Raw genomic sequence first — 19,478 nt, 5'->3', positions numbered from 1 at the left:
GCCCCATCCCCCCCACCATATACACACTTTTCAACTTTTTGAATTCCTCCTCAATTTTTAAAGTCCCAATTGAATATTCTCTCTCCTCTCTTCTGAAGCTCTAATTATCCCATTTAGTAAGCATTTTGTCTCCTTAGAGTTCTTGAAGCAATTTACTTGCAATTCTTAAATGAAGTTATGTGTGTATGTGAAACAATGCCATACTAGATTATGTCTATTATGCAGAAATTATCATATCTAAGTATCTCCTTATAGGCTTTATGCTTGGAAATCTATGAGTTACAAAGCTTTATTAAATAACTAATAAATGGAATTTAATCAAATGTGCATTTGTATGTATGTTCATAACACTGTGACTTTGATGAAGTCTTTTGACTTCATTTCCTGTTTATGAAATAAGGAGGTTAGACATGATGAACCCTGAAGTTCTGCTTAATTCTTAAATTATATGATTATACCTTTTGATTCTTGGCTATATTGGGAGAAGCAACAAAGGTCAAATGAGGGAAAGAAATTGGAAATTACTGGAAGGAAATATTGAAAGATGAGCAAATTGAAGAATAGGGCAATAAAGAATTGGTCCTGGATATGTTATATGTTAAGTCACACAAAATATATTTCCTTAGAAGACATCATTCAAGGACAATTAAAAAATAAGAGAAAACAAAATATACTTCAGTTTTCAGTCAAAGCCCATCAGTTTTATATCAGGAATTTTTCATCATGAGAAATGTGATGGATCACTGTATTGATGAGAAATGGTAAGCTGTTCAAAGTTGGTTATCATCACTATATTGTGGTTACTTTTCACATTGTTCTCCTGCTTCTGACCACCTCACTTTGAATCATTTTTATGTCTTTGCCTGAAAGATACTGAGGATAAAGAAAGGTGTGACCCTGACCCTAATGAACTTATATTTTAGATGGATGTGACCTTAGAAAGAGGTCACTAGAAATAGGTTTTTATGAAACCATGCCCTTCATCATTTTTACAGCACAATAGTATTTTATCACAATCATATCCTTTAGTTTTTTTTCAGCTGTCCTCAAATTAATGGGTATTAATCAGTTTCCACTGGACATAATTTTCTAATTTTCTTTCACCACAAAAAGATGCCATAGACAATTTTGTAAATATGGATCCTTTTCCTTTTCTTTGATCTCTTTGGGAAACAGATCAGAAATGGTATTGCTAGATTAGCAGTTCCAAATTTTTCTCCAAAATTGTTGGAGCTGTTCACAGCTCTACTAAGAGTAACTTAATGTATCTATTTTCCCTCTGTCCCTTCCAACATTTCTCATGTTTCTTTTCTGTCATTGTAGCCAAGCTGATAGGGGTGAAATAATATCTCAAAGTTGTTTAATTCCATTTTCCTATTTATTAGTGTTACAGAACCTTTTCCTTATGGTTATTTATGGCGCTGATTTCTTCTGACAATTGTTAATCAATAAATTCGAAAGGAAATGGTTTTTATTTGTATAGATTTGGTTCTGTTCCCTGCATATTTGAGAAATGAAATGTTTTTTGGAACATTTACTGTTGATTTTTCCTCAGTTTTTGATTCTCTTCTAATTTTGGCTGCACTGGTTTTGTGCAACATCTTTTTTAAATTTTGTGTAATCAAAATATGCAGTTTTCTTCCTGTGAATATCAGTCTTTTATTTGGCTACAAATTCTTCCCCTATTCATAGATATAAATAATTTCTTCCATGCTGTAGTAATTTGCTTATGATGTCACCATTTATGTCTAAATCATGTATCCTTTTGACCTTGTCTTGGTATATTTGGTCTATATCTAATTTCTGTCAAATTATTTTCCAGTTCTCACAGAAGGTTTTATTAAATAGTTAGTTCTTGATCCATTAGCTGGGATCATTGGGTTTATCAAACACTTTAATTTAAAACAAACTAATTTACAATCCTCATTTGCTTCTTCAAATTGTATGCCTCAATCTATTTCACTATTTTTTCTAGAACCAAATTGTTTAAATGATTATTGCTTTGTAGTATAGTTTGAGATTTGCTTTTGTTAGACTCCATCCTCCACATTATTTCATTAAATGCCTAAGTATTCTTGACCTTTTGTCCTTCCAAATGAATTTTCCAATATTTTATTCAATCACTACAAAATAATCTTCAGTTCATTAAATTGCTTTGATTTCTTTGTTCATTAAAATTAGATCTCAGTTTCCATAGTTTGTCCTGATTTTCATTTATTCTATAATACATAATATAATTTCATATACATTACATTTTAAGAATAAAGTCTATATTTTTAAAGATAGATTACATTTATTAGATTAATAGTATGCAATATATAAGAAGGCATGGATGGTTTGTGATCTGTTTGAATGTATATCAATGAGATCACAGATAGAGGCAATGAAGTATTTAAATGTATAAAAATATTTTTCTGTATGTATATTCACTTGTGTCTACTTTAATATTTGGTCCAGACCTGTGAAATCACATCTGCCTATGTTGTTTATTAAGAAAATTCTATTAATATAGAAAGTTGCCTGGGAAGTAGGAGATAAAATGACTTCCAGTGTCACAAAGTCAGTGGGGATTAGAAACAGGACATGAACCCAGTGTTTCTTACTCCAAAGAAAGTATAGCCAGTGTACATTGTGGATTACTAAAGTTCCTGAACTTTATATGCATATAGGCAGATTGATAAATAGTAGCAAATTGAAAGAGAGGCAGGAAAAGAGTTGGGCATAGATATTGTAGAAAGAATGACATACAATACCAATTTAATGGGCTAACATTCATGCACATACTTTCCAATATCTATGTATGTTAATATTCACATATGTTCAAGCCTACACATTTTACATCTGTATTTATATCTATTGATCAATTCATTATTAATCATTTAATAACACATACAAATGCTGGGAGGCATGTCAGATATTGAGATACAATGAAAACATTAAATACAGTTTTCATTTGAGGAGTTTACACCCTCTCTGAAAAAAAAGGATTGTGCTTCTTTTAAATATTCTCTGCAGATTTTTTTTGTGTAAAAACTTTTTAATTTAATGCAATCAAAGTTGTCCATTTTATATTTCATAATGTTCTCTAATTTTTTTGGGGGGAGGGGTTGGACATAAATTCTATCCTTCTCCAAAGATATGATAGATTAACTATTGCTTGTTCTACTTATTTGCTTATAATATCACCTTTTATGATCAAATCCTGTGCCGATTTTGACCTTATTTTTGTATGGGGTGTGACACATAGTTCCATGCTGAATTTCTGACATGAATTTTACAGGTTTCCCAGAAATTTTTGTGAATTAGTGAATTCTTATCCCAGAAACTGGAGCTTTACTAGTTATCAAACATTAGATTAGTATAGCCCTTGATTATTATGTCATGTGTATCTAACCTATTCCAATGATATACCATTTTATTCTTATTCCATAGTTTTTGATGACTGCTACTTTATAACAGAATTTTAGAACTGGCACTGCTCTATTACCAGCCTTTATTGTTTTTTTCCCACTAATTTCCTTGATATTCTTGACCTTTTGTTCTTCCAGATGAACTTTGTATTATTTTACCTAGCTCTATAAAATAATTTTTGGCAGTTTGATAGGTATGGCACACAATAAGCAGACAAATTATTATTCAGGACTACACCTGAGCAAAGGACATTTTTCTAATTGTTTAGAACTTACTTTATATGGTAGAAAAAGTGTTATTTTAATCATTTTTATATAATTCCTGAATTTTTTTTGACAGGTAGACACCCAAATGTTTTATTTTGTCTATAGTTATTTTAAATGGAAGTTCTCTTTTTATCTCTTGCTGCTGGGCTTTGTTAGTAATACATACAAATGTTGTGGGTTTATTTTATATTCTGCAACTCTGCTAAACCTGTTATTGTTTCAAATAGGTTTTTGAATGATTCTCTAGGATTTTCTAAGTATACCATCATTTCATATGCAAAGAATGACAATTTTAAGTACTCATTACCCATTCTAATTCCTTTAATTTCTTTTTCTTTTCTTATTACTAAAGCCCACATTTCTTATATAATGTTGAATAGGGTGATAATGAGCATTCTTGTTCCAACCTTGATCTTATTGGGAAGACATCTAACTTCTCCCCATTGTAATTAATACTTGTTGATGGTTTCAAATATATGTTGCTTATCATTTTAAGGAAAATTCCCTTTATTCCTATATTCTCTAGTGTTTTTTAATAGGAATGGGGACCATATTTTATCAAAAGCTTTTTCTGCATCTATTAAGATTATTACATGATTTTTGTTTGTTTTGTTATTGATATGGTTGATTATGCCAATAGTTTTCCTCATATTGAACCAGCCCTGCATTTCTATTATAAATCCTACTTAGTCATAGTGTATTATATTAAAATTTTTATTAAATATTCAATCTTTATTAATATTTTATTTTGAAATTTTGTGTCAATATTCATTTGGGAGATTATTTTATAATTTTCTTTTTCTGTTTTGACTCTTCCTAATTTAGGTATAAGTACCATTTTTGTATCATAGAAGGAATTTGACAAGACTTTTACTTTATCTATCTTTCCAAACAATTTGCATAGTATTGGAATTGTTTTTTAAATGTTTAGTAGATTTGACTCATAAATCCATCTGATTCTGGAGATTTTTCTCAGGAAATTCATTAATAACTTGTTCAAATTTTTTCTAAAAGAGGACTATTTACATAAATTATTTCCTCTTCTGTTAATCTGGGCAATTTGTATTTTTGAAAATATTCATACATTTCAATTAGACTGCCAGATTTGTGGCATACATTTGGGCAAAATAGCTCCAAATTATTGATTAAATTTTTTTATTGTTGGTAAGCTTACCTTTTTTATTTTTGATGCTCATAATTTAGCTTTTGGCTTTCTTTTTGCTAATCAAAGTATATATATAAAATCACCTCTCCTTCTAGACTAATGGATCAGGGAGTTTGAGAAAAGATGCCCTCAATACTAAAGAAGAAGAATAGAGAAGACATGTATTCTGGAAGTGAGGATATCATCCAGGTCTCTTTTAGTGCCAAAAGATGATGTAAATATGAAAAGAAAAATCTAAGATAAAGCAGTTTATTTAAAAATATAGATATGGGACTTCCGGCCTGTGCAGCGAGGAGGCACACAGCTGTGTAAGCTCCGCGTTTTCTCTCAGAATTCATTTCATGACAAGCCTCTGAATTAATGCTTGACTGAAAAAAACCCCCACAAATATTTACCAAGAGAAAACATTCTTGAGATTCGACAGGAAAGACCTGTTTTGGCTCGAGGATGAGGACAGTTTTAGATAGGGCACAGGCTGAGGGCAGCGGCAGCGAGAGCACTAGAGGCAGCTCACAGTAGAGCAGACCAGATCGGGGTGGGGTGTGATCTCAGTCGTCTCTGTGGGGAGAGCTTTGCTACAGGATTGGATACTTTGCCATGGCAGCAAGTCAGTAGCCCAGCAGAGAAGCTAAAATGCCGGGGGGGAGAAAGGGGGTGAAGAATACAACCCCAAACAGCTGGAGTTTCTTGGGACCTGGCCACCCCTCCCCCACAGCATCTCAGCATGTTCTCAGAGTCTCAGAGTGCAGGCGCAGCACAGTCCTGCTAGTGCCTCACTGCTGCCCCTGCAGTCTGTAGAGGAAGCTCAGCAATACCACCCAGTCCCTCCCCCCAAAAAAGCAGATTCCATTTGTTTTTTTTTTCTTTTTTTCTTTGCTAATTTGTCTCTGATTCTTCTCTGACAAAATGAGCAAAAAATTGAAAAGGACCTTAATGATTGACAGCTTTTATACAGATAGAGAGCAGACTCTAAACCCTAAGGAGACTAAAAACAGACTGTTTCCAGGTGAATCCCCACAGGAGGAGATCATCTATACCTCAGCACAGATGAATCTTATAGAAGAAATTTAAAAGGCTCTCACAAGAGAGCTAGAAGAAAAATGGGAAAAGGAGAGGGAGGCTTGGCAAAAGAGTCTGGAGAAGTCATCCCACTCACTTAAAGACAGAGTGGATAAAGAAATCAAATCCTTGAAAAATAGGATTAGTGAACTGGAAACAGAAAATAGCTCTCTAAAAAATAAAATTGGTGAAATGGAAAAAAAATTCCATAGAACAAAACAACTCAATTGGACAATTAGAAAAAGATATAAAAAAAGTGAGTGAAGAAAATACTTTACTGAAAATCAGAATCAAACAAATGGAATTGAATGACTTCAGGAGACAATAAGAATCAATCAAGCAAAACCAAAAAAAATCAAACAATGGAGAAAAATGTGAAATACATTTTTAGGAAAACAACAGACCTGGAAAATAGATCTAGGTGAGACAATCTGAGAATTATTGGACTCCCAGAAAAATATGGTGAATAAAAGAGCCTGGATACAATTTTCCAGGAAATTATCAAAGAGAACTGCCCAGAAGTCACAGAAAAAGAGGGTAAAACAGACATTGAAAGAATACATCAATCATCTACTGAAAAGGATTCTAAAATCAAAACATCAAGAAACATAGTGGCCAAATGCCAGAACACTCAAACAAGGAAAAAAATCCTCCAAGTGGCTAGAAAAACAATTCAAATAAAGAGGAGCCACAATAAGGATCACCCAGGATCTAGCAGCATCCACATTAAAAGATCGAAGGGCCTGGAATATGATATTCTGAAAAGCTAAGGAACTCAGTATGCACCCAAAAATGACTTACCCAGCCAGAATGAGCATCTTTTTCCAGGGAAGAAGATGGTCATTCAACAAAATAAGCGAATTTCACCTATTTTTGATGAAAAAACCAGAACTTAACAAAAATTTTGATCTACAAATATAGAACTCAAGAGAAACCTAAAAAGGTAAAAAGAAATCTTGGGAATTATATTTCTGCTATAAAGATGTATAAAGAATACATGTATACCTTGTTCTAGAAACTAGAGGTGGAAAGGACATTGTGCCAGAAAAAGGGTAAAGTGGGGGTACTACATCTCACGAAGAGGCAAAGGAAACCTATTATAACTGAAAGAAAGAATGGAGGGGGATGAATATAGTGGGTATCTTATTGCCATCAGAATTGGCTTTAAGAGAAAAATTTTAGACATATTCAATTTATGTTAAAACTTCTCCCACCTCATTGAAAAGTGAGAAGGGAAAAGTGAAAAGGGAAGGAATAAGCTAAGCAGAAGGGATTATAGAAACTGCAAGGGAAAGGAGTAATATGGGGGGGGGGAACTCTAAGGCAGAGAGGGATACTAAAAAGAGAGGGCTGTGAGAAGCAAGTGGTGCTCACAAGTTTAATACTGGGAAGGGGGGGTAAGGGGGGAAAGAAGGGAGAAAAGCATAAACAGGGGTTAACAAGATGGCAAATAATACAGAATTGGTCATTTTAACCATTAATGTGAATGGGGTAAACTCCCCCATAAAGAGGAAGCGGTTAGCAGAATGGATTGAAAGCCAGAATCCTACAATATGGATTTACAGGAAACACACCTGAAGCAGAGAGATACATGCAGAGTAAAGGTAAAAGTTTGGAGCAAAATGCTTCAGGTGAAGTCAAAAAAGCAGGGGTAGCCATCCTGATCTCAGATCAAGCAAAAGCAAAAATTGATCTAATTAAAAGAGATAAGGAAGGGCACTATATCTTGCTAAAGGGTAGCATAGATAATGAAGCAATATCAATATGAAACATATGCACCAAGTGGTATAGCATCTAAATTCTTAAAAGAGAAATTAAGAGAGCTGCAAGAAGAAATAGATAGCAAAACTATAATAGTGGGCGATCTCAACATTGCACTCTCAGAATTAGATAAATCAAACCACAAAATAAATAAGAAAGAAGTCAAAGAGGTAAATAGAATACTAGAAAAGTTAGATATGATAGATCTCTGGAGAAAACGAAATGGAGACAGAAAGGAGTACACTTTCTTTTCAGCAATTCATGGAACCTATACAAAAATAGACCATATATTAGGACATAAAAACCTCAAACTCAAATGCAGTAAGGCAGAAATAGTAAATGCATCCTTTTCAGACCACGATGCAATAAAAATTACATTCAACAAAAAGCCAGGGGAAAGTAGACCAAAAAAAAAAAAATTGGAAACTAAATAATCTCATGCTAAAGAATGATTGGGTGAAACAGCAAATCATAGACATAATTAATAACTTCACCCAAGAAAATGACAATAATGAGACATCATACCAAAATGTGTGAGATGCTGCCAAAGCGGTAATAAGGGGAAATTTCATATCTCTAGAGGCCTACTTGCATAAAATAGAGAAAGAGAACGTCAGTGAATTGGGCTTGCAACTAAAAATGCTAGAAAAGGAACAAATTTTTAAAAACTCCAGTCAAACACTAAACTTGAAATTCTAAAAATAAAAGGAGAGATCAATGAAATTGAAAGTAAAAAAAAAAAACTATTGAATTAATAAAACTAAGAGTTGGTTCTATGAAAAAACCAACACAATAGATAAACCCTTAGTAAATCTGATTTAAAAAAGGAAGGAGGAAAATCAAATTGTTAGTCTTAAAAATGAAAAGGGAGAACTTGCCACTAATGAAGAGGAAATTAGAAAAATAATTAGGAATTACTTTGCCCAACATTATGCCAATAAATTCAACAACTTAAATGAAATGGAAGAATACCTTCAAAAATATAGCTTGCCCAGATTAACAAAGGAAGAAGTAAATATCCTAAACAGTCCCATCTTAGAAAAAGAAATAGCACAACCTATTAACCAACTCCCTAAGAAAAAATCTCCAGGACCAGATGGATTTACATGTGAATTCTACCAAACATTTAAAGAATAATTAACTCCAATGCTATATAAACTATTTGAAAAAATAGGGATTGAAGGAGTCCTACCAAAATCTTTTTATGATACAGACATGGTACTGATACCTAAACCAGGTAGGCTGAAAATAGAGAAAGAAAATTATAGACCAATCTCCCTAATGAATATTGATGCTAAAATCTTAAAGAAAATATTATCAAAAAGATTACAGAAAATCATCCCCAGGATAATACACTATGACCAAGTAGGATTTATATCAGGAATACAGGGATGCTTCAATATTAGGAAAACTATTAGCATAATCAACTATATCAATAACCAAACTAACAAAAACCATATGATCATCTCAATAGATGCAGAAAAAGCATTTGATAAAATCCAACATCCATCCTAATAAAAACACTTGAGAGTATAAGAATAAATGGACTTTTTCTTAAAATAGTCAGGAGCATATATTTAAAACCATCAGTAAGCATCATATGCAATGGGGAAAAACTGGGACCTTTCCTAGTAAGATCTGGAGTGAAGCAAGGTGACCCACTATCACCATTATTATTCAATATTGTATTAGAAACACTAACCTTGGCAATAAGAGTCAAGAAAGAGATTAAAGGAATTAGAGTAGGCATTGAAGAAACCAAACTATCACTCTTTGCAGATGATATGATGGTATACTTAGAGAACCCCAGAGATTCTACGAAAAAGCTATTAGAAATAATTCATAACTTTAGCAAAGTTGCAGGATATAAAACAAATCCCCATAAATCCTCAACATTTTTATACATAACCAACAAAATCCAACAGCATGAGATACAAGAGAAATTCCATTCAAAATAACTGTCAACAGCATAAAATATTTGGGAATCTATCTACCAAAGGAAAGTCAGGAATTATATGAGCAAAATTACAAAAAACCTTCCACACAAATAAAGTCAGACTTAAATAATTGGAAAGATATTAAGTACTCTTGGATAGGCCAAGCGAATATAATAAAGATGACAAGACTCCCTAATCTATTTATTTAGTGATATACCAATCAGACTCCCAAGAAAATATTTTAATGATCTAGAAAAAATAATAACAAAATTCATGTGGAATAATAAAAGGTTGAGAATCTCAAGGGAATTAATGAAAAAAAAAATCAATGAAGGTGGCCTAGCTGTACCTGATCTAAAACTATATTATAAAGCAACAGTCACCCAAACCATTTGGTATTGGCTAAGAAATACATGATCAGTGGAACAGGTTAGATTCACAAGACAGAATAATCAGCTATAGCAATCTAGTGTTTGACAAACCCAAAGATCCTAAGTTTTGGGATAAGAATTCATTATTTGACAAAAACTGCTGGGATAACTGGAAATTAATATGGCAGAAATTAGGCATGGACCCACACTTAACCCTGTATACCAAGATAAGATCAAAATGGGTCCATGATTAGGCATAAAGAACAAGATTATAAATAAATTAGAGGAACATAGGATAGTTTATCTCTCAGACCTATGGAGGAGGAAGAAATTTGTGACCAAAGATGAACTAGAGACCATTATTTACCACAAAATAGAAAATTTTGATTACATCAAATTAAAAAGCTTTTGTACAAACAAAACTAATGCAATCAAGATTAGAAGGGAAGCAACAACTGGGAAAACAGTTTCACAGTTAAAGGTTCTGATAAAGGCCTCATTTCCAAAATATATAGAGAATTGACTCTAATTTATAAGAAACCAAGCCATTCTCCAATTGACAAATGATCAAAGGATATGAATAGACAATTTTTAGATGATGAAATTGAAACTATTACCACTCATATGAAAGAGTGTTCCAAATCACTATTAATCAGAGAAATGCAAATTAAGACAACTCTGAGATACCACTATACACCTGTCAGATTGGCTAAGATGACAGGAAAAAATAATGATGAATGTTGGAGGGGATGCGGGAAAATTGGGACGCTGATGCATTGTTGGTGGAGTTGTGAATGAATCCAACCATTCTGGAGAGCAATCTGGAATTATACCCAAAAAGTTATCAAACTGTGCATGCCCTTTGATCCAGCAGTGCTACTACTGGGCTTATACCCCAAGGAGATACTAAAGAAGGGAAAGGGATCTGTATGTGCCAAAATGTTTGTGGCAGCCCTCTTTGTAGTGGCTAGAAACTGGAAAATGAATGGATGCCCATCAATTGGAGAATGGTTGGGTAAATTGTGGTATATGAATGTTATGGAATATTATTGTTCTATAAGAAATGACCAGCAGGATGAATACAGAGAGGATTGACGAGACTTACATGAACTGATGTTGAGTGAAATGAGCAGAACCAGAAAATCATTATATACCTCTACAATGATACTGTATGAGGATGTATTCTGATGGAAGTGTATTTCTTTGACAAAGAGACCTAATTCAGTTTCAATTGATAAATGATGGACAGAAACAGCTACACCCAAAGAAAGAACACTGGGAAATGAATGTAAACTGTTAGCATTTTTGTTTTTGTTTTATTTTTACCTTCTGAACCCAAGTCTCCCTGTGCAACAAGAGAAACTGTTTGGTTCTGCACACATATATCGTATCTAGGATATACTGTGACATATTCAACACATATAGGACTGCTTGCCATCTAGGGGAGAGGGTGGAGGGAGAGAGGGGAAAAATCGGAACAGAAGTGAGTGCAAGGGATAATGTTGTAAAAAAAAATTACCCTGGCATGGGTTCTGTCAATAAAAAGTTAATATAATAAAAAATATATAGATATGCATATGTAATTGGCATCTTCCTAAGTTAGAAGAGTTTTGAATATAGATTTGAAAGCAAAAAAAGTCTCTAGTTTGAGAATCAATTCAGAACGAGCAATTAATTAACAAGAATTTATTAAGTTCTTATTATACTTAGATACTATGTTAAGCACTAGGAAGTCAGTGAAAAAACAAAAACACTCCATGTTCCAAAAAATTTATAAACTCTTGGGGAAGGCAACATATCTAAATTATAACCTCATTATTCCAATTCATTCTCTATTCAACCACTAAAGGAATTTTCCTAAAATACTGATCTCCATATGTCACACACACCTCTTACTTAATCAACTTCAGTGGCTTCGTCTTTCCTCTCACAGCAAATATACAATGTTCTGTTTAGGCTTCAAAGCCTAAATATCTGTAAATAACTTTACAGTATTCTTATACCTTACTCTCCAACTTGTACTCTTCAGTCCAGTGACACTAGTCTCCTTACTTTTTCTTAAACAGCACACCCAATCTTTTGTCTTCAGGCATTTTCTCTGGCTATATTGCAATGAAGGCATTGTTTCATAGGATATATGTACTAGTGTAACGTATAAAATGATTGTAAAAGTGCAAAGGGTCCAGGTGGGAGAGAGTTTAAACTCCAAAGAGGATTTTTTTTGGTTTTTTTTTCTTTTATTTTTTTTCAGTTATTTCTTTTTTTATTTTATTTAATAGCCTTTTATTTACAGGTTATATGCATGGGTAGCTTTAAAGCACTAATTGCCAAACTTCTTGTTCCAGTTTTTCACCTCTTACCCCCCACCCCCTCCCCCAGATGGCAGGATGACCAGTAGATGTTAAATATATTAAAAATAAACCAGATACACAATAAGTATACATGACCAAACAGTTATTTTGCTGTACAAAAAGAATCAGACTCTGAAATAGTGTACAATTAGCTTGTGAAGGAAATCAAAAATGCAGGTGGGCATAAATATAGGGATTGGGAATTCAATGTAATGGTTTTTAGTCATCTCCCAGAGTTCTTTCTCTGGGCGTAGCTGGTTCAGTTCATTACTGCTCCATTGGAAATGATTTGGTTGATCTCCTTGCTGAGGATGGCCAGGTCCATCAGAACTGTCCATCATATAGTATTGTTGTTGAAGTATATAATGATCTCCTGGTCCTGCTCATTTCACTCAGCATCCGTTCATGTAAGTCTCTCCAGGCCTTTCTGAAATCATCCTGTTGGTCAATTCTTACAGAACAATAATATTCTATAATATTCATATACCACAATTTATTCAGCCATTCTCCAACTGATGGGCATCCACTCAGTTTCCAATTTCTAGCCACTACAAAGAGGGCTGCCACAAACATTCGTGCACATACAGGTTCCTTTCCCTTATTTATGATCTCTTTGGGATATAAGCCTAGTAGTAACACTGCTGGATCAAACAGTATGCACAGTTTGATAACTTTTTGAGCATATAAACTCCAAAGAGGAAAAAAGAAGATGTTAAATATATTCCTGAAAGGGACAGGAAGCCTCTGGAATTCATTGAACATGGTGGACACGACATAATCAGACCTACATTTTAAAAAGAAAAATTGCTTCAGCAGCTGAGTAGATGTCAGAGAAATTTGAAAGGAAGACCAAATGGAAGTCTATTGCAATAATAAGTTTGTTGCAATAGTTTTGGTGAAAGGTGATAAAGGTTGGGCTGTAGCTATTGGGGAGAAGGAGATACTAGCAGAAAGGTGGGGACCTTACTGGCTATGGACACTTTTAGGTGAGTTGAGTCTCTGGTTTTATTTTCAAGGAAGAGAGGATAGATATAGTTTGCAGATACCACAGGGAGCCCAGGGTGTAAGATCATATGTTGGACAGCATGACAGAGGGTTCTGTCTGTGGCTTAGGAGTGGAGAAGAGAGCCCAAAATGGAGCTACGAGACAGACTTCAAAAAATGACACTAAGGAAAACCTGAGGCTTTGGGCATGATTTCCCATATCTTGAGACTAGAACATGATCACTATAATAATTACTAAAAATAAAGCTAAAATAAAAAATAAAAATAAGCAAGCAAAGTAAAAAATAATTAGCCATCTATCGCTATTTTAGGGATAGAGAATATCAGATTTCCTATTCAGAGGAAGATAATGGAGTTTAAAAAAAAGTCCAAAAGAGAAAGTACTCCAAGTAGAAACAAACCATTCAAATATCATGGAGTCACAATCGGGATCACATAAGATTTAGCAACTACCATTTGAAAAAAAAAATAGAAGTCTGGGAGCATGATATTCTAGAAGGAATCAAGAATAGTTTATCCAGCAAAACTCAGTTTAGTTATTCAGGGGAACAAATGGACATGTAATGAAATAGACTACTTTCAATCATTTCTGAAGAATAGATCAGAGATAGAAATAGAAAATTTGTCTTTCAACAACAAGATAGAGAAGCATAAAAAACAGGAAAAATAAAGCATAATGGATTTATTATGGTTAAAATATTTATATTCTAACATCATAAGATGATAAGGATTAGAAAAGTATAGGAGAAAAAGAAGTGGGGACATTGATTGTAGATGTTTTTTCTGGGATTTTGACTTAAAAGAAGATGAAAGATAAAATATGATCAGAAATAGGAATGGGAGGATATTGTGGGGATATTTTAAGGATATTAAGCCAGAAAACAGGACATTAGTAGAAGTGAATTATTTAATTTTTTTGATTATGCAAATAGTAAAAAAAAATTAAGGGGAACGTAATTTACAATTAATTAAATATGGCTGCTTAATGAATTATATTGAAATTCTCCAACATGTTGTTTCAAAATAATTGTTATATTTTATTCAGAACCTCAACAAAGGGGGGCATATAAGTTATTTAATTTCTTGAGTTAACAGCTGAGATGTTTAGTCTAGCAAAATTCATATTTGGTGTTTGAGCATATTGAAATAGCACATATTTTAACAGATATTTTGTATATTTGAGAAACACATATTTTTATAGATATTTAAATTGGGTAAGATAGCAAATTAAAATTAAACAAGACAAGGAAAACCACATGGAAATATTTCTCATAGATTCAGAGCTCACAAAGTTGGAACCTAAGGCAAAGTAAAGGTAGGGACTTTCTTGAGTGCGCTCACAAATCCCTTCATATACTTTCAAATAATGAATTTAAACAAATTCTAGAAGGGCAGAATCCACAAAAAATATGGAATAAAACAATTTTGCATCCCCCAACAACTTATAAAGATTGGGAGGAATTTTTTTTTCTGCACCAGGGTGAAAGGGGAGTTCAGCCCTGCTCAGAAAATCAGGAACAGCTCTTGAAACAATTGAATCAGTGGCAGTAGTGGCAATTTCCAGAACTCCTGCTCACATATGCCAAAAACAGTTTAAAAGGTCAGCAGTAAATATGCATCACATAAAGGTGAGAGTGGATCATAGTACAACACAGATTGTGCCACCATAAAACCCCAGGCCCAGCAAACCAGGAATGGCCTTGGGAGCCATTGAATCAGCAGTAGAAGTAGCTGTTTCTGGAACTCCCAAATCACAGATACTAAATAGTTGGACCACCGTTCAAAGATTTCTTTGCCAGCACTCAAGCAGGACTCTGTTGCTTTGACCAGGTCTAAGTCCTAGGTGGAAGTTTCAGGATGAGTATTAGCACACATTAGTACCTTGTAACCAAAGTGGAGTGGGAACCCTCTCACAGGCTCAGGGAAATAAAGAGTGCTTGTGCTCATTTACAGACCAGAGCAAAATCCAAGAGAATAGAAAACCCTTCTTCTTAGATCATAAACCTTGGAAGAATTGAAAACTTACAAGTCCGCAGAAAAATCTCTGAAAATAGATGCACAAATCCCTGGAAGCCTAGGACAATGCATCTTTCACTCTGGAAGCAGAACAGTACTTTGATAAAGTGGAGTAAAAGTAAAGTAATAGGTTGGGAAAATGAGAAAAAAAATGGCCTTAGAAAATTACTATGACAACAAGGTTGATCAAAGAAGCACTCAGGATAAGATAACAAAATCAAAGTTCCTACATTCAAAGCCTATAAGAAAAATATGAATTGGTCTCTGGCCATGGAAGGCTCAAAAGGATTTTGAAAATCAGATAAGAAGTAGAGAAAAATTTATGAAGAGAAATGAGAGTAATGCAAGATAGAGATAGAAAAAATGAGTTTATTAAAGGAAATACAAAAATACTAAAGAAAATAACACTTAACAACACACTTGTCAAATAGTAAAGGAGGTATAACAAGCAATGAGGAGAATGCCTTGAAAAGCAAATTGGCCAAAAGGAAAGAGAGGCACAAAAATTCACTAAAGAAAAAAAAACTTCTTAAAAAGTAGAATTGGATACAAAAGCTCACTGAAGAAAATATTTCCTTAAAATTGTAGAATTGGGAAAGTGGAAGTTAATGAGTTTTTGAGAAACTGAGGGACAGCAAAATAAATGAGGAAAAAATAGGAGACAATGTGAAACATCTTATTAGAAAAATTGCTAACATCAAAAATAGGTCCAGGAAAGACTATATGAAAGCCATGGGAGAGAGAGGGAGACAGAGAGAGATGGAGAGAGAGAGTAAGAGAGAGAGATGAAGAAGAGAAAGAGAGAGACAGAGAGAGAGACTGTATTTGTGTGAGAGAAATGGAGAGAGAGATGAAGAGATAACAAGAGACACAGAGAGGAGGGAAGGGAAAGAGAGAGGGAGGGGGGGAAGAGACAGAGAGAGAGAGAGAGAGAGAGAGAGAGAGAGAGAGAGAGCCTAGACATTACCTTTCAAAAAATCATAAGAGAAAATTGTCCTGATATTCTAAAGGGATAAAGTAAAATGGAAATTGAAAGAATCCACCAATCACTTCCTGAAAAAGATCCCCAAATAAAAACTCCCAGGAATATTATGGCCAAATTCCAGTGCTCTCAAGTCAAAAATAAAATTTTGCAACCATCTAGAAAGAAAAAAAATTACAAGTATCATGGGCTCGCATTCTAGATAGCACAAGATTAAGCAGCTTTTTTATTAAAGGATCAGAAGACTTGGAATATGATATTCTGAAGGGCAAAGGACTAAGGATTAAGATCAAGAATCACCTACCCAGAAAAAAACTGACTATAATCCATTAGAGGGGAAATAAAAATTCAACAAAATCAAGGATTTCCAAGCATTCTTGATGAAAAATAAAATAACAGAGCTTAATAGAAAATTTGACAAGGCTCAAGGAGCATAAAAAGCTAAATTGGAAAAGGAAATCATGAGGGATTTAATGAGATTAAACTGTTTACATTTCAAATGGAAAAATTATCCTTAACACATAAGAAGTTTGAGTTATGGATAATATTTCCATTTGGAATGTACACAGTTTAACATTATTAAGTTACTAAGACAGTTAAAAGGAGTATATATTGACAGAGTCTAGATGTGAGTTGAATATGAAGGGATGATTTCTAAAAATAAAATTAAAGGGTGAGAAAGGAATGTACTTGGAGTAAGGGAAGGGAAGAGGTAGAAGAGGTAAATTATTTCAAACAAAAGAGGCAACAAAAAGTTTTTATAGTGGAGAAAGAAAGAAAGAAAGGGGGAATGATAGAATCTTGTAAGAATTGGCTCAGAGAGAGAATAACATGAAAACTTAGTTGAGTATGTAAATTTATCTTATGCTACAGGAGGGGAATAGGATAAAAGATGTGGTAAAAAAAAAAAAAGAGGGGATGTTGAGAAAGGAGAAAAAAGCAAAACACATTTGAGGAGAGACAAGTTGAAAGGAGAGAGAATAAACAAAGGGAAATACATTTAGAAATAGCAGCTGTGGGGGAAAAATGAAGTAAGTTTTCATTGATAAAGGTTTTATTTCTCAAATATATAGACAACTGAGCCATAATTTTAAAAGTAAGAGGCATCTCCCAATTGATAAATGATTAAAAGTTGTGAAGTTTTCTGAAGTTATCAAAGCTAGTTATATCTACATGAAAATAAGCTCTTACTCACTATTAATTAGAATTCAGAGGTCCTCAAACTTTTTAAATAGGGGGCCAGTTTACTGTCCCTCAGACTGATGGAGGGTCGGAGTAAAAACAAAAACTTTGTTTTGTGGGCCTTTAAATAAAGAAACTTCACAGCCCTGGGTGAGGGGGATAAACTGCTGCATCTGGCCCACGGGCCATAATTTGAGGACCCCTGGGATAAATGCAAATTAAAACAATACTCAAATATTACCACTAACCTATTAAAATGGCTATAAAGAAATTATTAGCAGGATGTTTCACACAACCTGAAAAGAACTTACTTCCAAAAACTGATGCAAAATGAAATGTATTCAGTAAATAGCAGTGCTATAAGGTGCTCAGATGTGAATGACTTAGCTATTCTCAGGCATACAATGATCTAAGATAACTCTGATAGACTTATCCTGAAAAGTACTCTTCACCCTAGAGAAAGATTTGATGGCATCTGAATACAGATTAAAGAATACATTTATTTTTATTTTTTAAAATTTTCATTATTTTGCTTGAGGTTTCAAGGGTTATTTTGGTCTTATGTTTTCTTTCACAACAGGAAACATGGAAATAGAAAAATGTTTTCATGACTATACATGTATATATTGTAAAGAATTACTTGCTTCTAAATGATGGGGATTTGGGCTGGAGGAAGGGAGAAAATTTGGAACTTCAAGTTTTAAAAATGATTGTTAAAATTGTTTCTAATGTAACTGGGGGAAAATACTAAATTTAATTTTACAAAATTGAAGTGTGCAATTTAAGTTGTAAAGCTAGGTAAGTACTTAGATGACATATCAAACATATTGATTCAAGGTGACAGATTAAATGACTTTTTCAAGTATGTATAGCTTGTTAGCAGCATAGCTTGCACTGTTACCTAGCAATTTCAATTCTTTTTCTTCAGTCTAAATATCTTTTCAGAAACATGCCATCTGTACATTTACACTCCAATATAAAAATTTCCTAAAATCCAAAGAGTAACTAGATGAAATTTAATTACAATGTTGAGAATCCTGCAAAGAAAATGCCCTAAATCTCTGGAAGTTGAAGTGGATGGAAAAGAGATATTCTTACTTTTTTTTTCTGTTGTTTACTTTGAAATTTTAATTATTTTTATGCTCATATTAACTGCTGTCAAAATGAAAAAAAAATTGCTTCTTCCAGAAAAACGAGTTCAGGTTTTGCCTGCCATCTTTTTATCCTCATAATTACCTTCATACCTTTTATGCTTTTACTCCCTGGAATCTATTCAGATATGACATGGGTTATTATCTCAGCCATAAGTGGGCTTTTTTATGAATAATTCAGCTGAATAAAATGTATGCATGTAGGAGATTGCAGTTGGATGTATAAGGAATCAGTTGCAAGGAGGTCAGAATTAGTACCCAAAATAACTCTCTAAATTTTCTAATAAAGAACATACATAGTGTTTGTCACTTCAAAATTGATTCATATACAATTCTCAATTTTAAGGAAAAAATAAAAGTAGAGTATAGATGCATATCTAAAAAGTATTAAGTAAATGAGTAAATACTTATAAAAGGAATATCAGCTATATAAAATTAAACCTTTTCCACTATCATTTAAAGGGCTTACCCAAAATTGTTGGCTATAAATATATTTAGATTAACAAATACATAGGTTCTTACCTAGATTTAGAATTAAAATTGAACAGCTCCACATCCATGCCTTTATCCACTGATAGAGAATGTATTGTATTTAAAGAGTCAGCTTCTTTTCTGTCTTTTTTTCCAATAGTCCAGTGATTATTAACTATTTGTCTGGCCATAGTCCTAAATAAATATAAAGTGTCTCATTAATAAATAAAAAAAAATTTTGAAAATAAACATTTCTTTGTTTTCCAAATTTTTCCACTTATAATTTTTGTTAATAAAATGTTCATATTGAAAATTTTAAAGAATATTAAAATACAATGAAGTTTGGCACT

The 19,478-nt window shown here is 33.2% G+C and overlaps 1 protein-coding gene across 3 annotated transcripts in view; it reads right to left on the bottom strand.

Annotated features, from left to right (window-relative positions):
* Positions 1 to 19,248, bottom strand: part of LOC100923273 (solute carrier organic anion transporter family member 1B3-like) — a 91,877-nt gene extending 72,629 nt beyond the window's left edge. For all 3 annotated transcript variants that reach the window (XM_012550671.3, XM_023504507.2, XM_031938421.1), the window contains exon 1: positions 19,180 to 19,248. The gene's annotated coding sequence lies outside the window, so the exon portion shown is untranslated. The remainder of the gene's footprint in view (positions 1 to 19,179) is intronic.
* Positions 19,249 to 19,478: the final 230 nt, after the last annotated feature.

The sequence above is a fragment of the Sarcophilus harrisii genome, chromosome 5, assembly GCF_902635505.1.
Source record: "Sarcophilus harrisii chromosome 5, mSarHar1.11, whole genome shotgun sequence".
NCBI classification, from domain to species: Eukaryota; Metazoa; Chordata; class Mammalia; order Dasyuromorphia; family Dasyuridae; genus Sarcophilus; species Sarcophilus harrisii.
This window is presented reverse-complemented; position numbering and strand designations above follow the sequence as displayed.